Here is a 1,933-nt window from a genome sequence, read left to right on the forward strand (position 1 = left end):
TGGATCTATGAAAACCCTGATCTTCATTTTACTGGAGAATATGAAGTCTCCATTAAAAAATTAAAAGGAATGATTTGTAAAAGTCCTAAAGTACTGTTACTAGCCCACAAAACCTCAGTGAATGGTGCAATGAGCTTCTGAGGACCTCAATAAAATGGGAACACCCTGTACTTCTTTATGGTGTGGACTCATTGAAACAGACCACTGGACACAGTGTGGATTAAGACAAAACATTTGGAGTCACAATGGGATTATATGTGGTGAATTATGTTGAAAGTCTTAAACTACTATTTTACTGTCTTCTCTAAAATATCTCACATATGTACATACATAGGTTAATATATTGTGTATATTGTATAATTTTTATGACACAGATATCTAAATGTTGCTATTTGTCAGATTCTTGTTCAGTTCTTTTAAATGCCTTTGCAAAGGAAATTAAAAAAGAACAGTTCTTTTTTTAACAATCCTCAACTTTTACAGATGAAGTTGTTTGCTTTTGCACTATTTATCTGACTGCCTTCTATTTCATTAACTATCACATAGAACACTCCAGTTATATTAATGCATTTGACAATCTGTAACTATTGTCTCTGTTTTTTCAATTGCTTGTTAAAATTAAAATAGCACACTTGTACTTTTCTCTTGTGGCAGCCTGTATAGCACCTTATAGTACAGAGAGCTAGTCCTTTCAGGCCAGCTCCAGCTTCATTCCTATAAAGCCTGTGTTCAAAGTGTTGTCTTACCAAGAGGGTCTACCTTTAAGTTCTGGAGGGCAAGCAAGGATAATGGCATTAACCTATATTGTCTGGGGAGTCTGTTAGACACAAGACTCCTTGACCAACAACTTCAAAGGATGTTTTCCATGCCTGGCAGTCACATTTTTTAAAAAAATGGTCTATTGCTCCTGGAGTTATGCCATGTAGGACAACCCTACTTAATCTCGCTCGCTCTCTCCCTCTCCCTCTCTCTGCTCTGTTTGTATGTGTGTGTGTGTGTGTGTGTGTGTGTGTGTGTGTGTGTGCGCGCAGTACCTTTATATATATATAATGCATATGTATTTTTAGGTAAATTTGTAAGTATGTTTTCCTATGGCTTTTTGAAACATCCTTGGTGTGTTATTCATTTAATTCCTTCCTCTCCTGGATTACCCCCCTTACCTCCCCCAGTCTCCACATACCCGTTTGTTTTCTCCTTTGGCCTAGTAATATATCCCTGTCTTAGCTATGGTTTTATTGCTGAAAAGAGACACCATGGCCATGGCAATTCCTATAAAGAAAAACATTTAATTGGGGCTGGCTTATAGTTCAGAGGTTTAGTTCATTATCATCAGGGTAGCAAACATGGCAGCAGGCAGGCAGACATGGTGCTGGAGAGGCAGCTGAGCATTCTCCAGATAGATTAATAGTCAGTAGGAAGTAAACTGCAAGCCACTAGGTGTGGTTTGAGTTTCTGAGACTTCAAAGCCCCCCAAGTCACTTACATCCTCCCACAAAATCACACCTACTCCCCAATAGTCACACCTCCTGATAGTGCCACTCCCTGTGAACCTACGTGGGGGGGCATTTTTGTTCACACCACCACAATCCCCAATGGTACAATAGTAGCACTATTATCTTGGGAGTAACCAATCACCATCCAACTGGACTTAAGCTATTGTAATTAGAGGAAACTCATGCCTAATACTATAAACCTAGACAGCTTTTCATGGATGAAGAGTTCAAAGATCCTAAAGAAGAAGCTATTGCCTCTGTTTTCCTAACCAATATAATTTCTAGCTGTATTATAAATACCCATCCTTTTAACCACAGGTAAGGGTAGCTGTCACACCTCTCCAAAGAATCTCAGGGAACATTATGGAAGAGGGGGTGGAAATATTGAAAGAGAAAAGAGGGTGGGGACAACTGCCGCTAGGTAACATTTTCTAGATATG

This window comes from Phodopus roborovskii, unplaced genomic scaffold, assembly GCF_943737965.1.
Source record: "Phodopus roborovskii unplaced genomic scaffold, PHOROB, whole genome shotgun sequence".
NCBI classification, from domain to species: Eukaryota; Metazoa; Chordata; class Mammalia; order Rodentia; family Cricetidae; genus Phodopus; species Phodopus roborovskii.